Raw genomic sequence first — 212 nt, 5'->3', positions numbered from 1 at the left:
GCCCCGCACCAGCTTTGGTGCCCTCCTCTGCACTCGCTCCAACACCTCGAGATCTCTCCTGTACTGAGGTGCCCAGAACTGAACACAACACTCAAGGTGTGAGGAAGTGTCAGACCCCGGACACAGGGAAACTCTCCTGCTCTAACTCTGAAGCCAACGCAGAAGCGCGGCAACGGCGGCTCCTTGGTGCTGGATGCCCTGTTCATAACCTG

Source organism: Apaloderma vittatum, unplaced genomic scaffold (genome assembly GCF_000703405.1).
Source record: "Apaloderma vittatum isolate BGI_N311 unplaced genomic scaffold, ASM70340v1 scaffold30600, whole genome shotgun sequence".
NCBI classification, from domain to species: Eukaryota; Metazoa; Chordata; class Aves; order Trogoniformes; family Trogonidae; genus Apaloderma; species Apaloderma vittatum.
The sequence above is the reverse complement of the archived record's forward strand: the minus strand, read 5'-3'. Positions refer to the sequence as shown.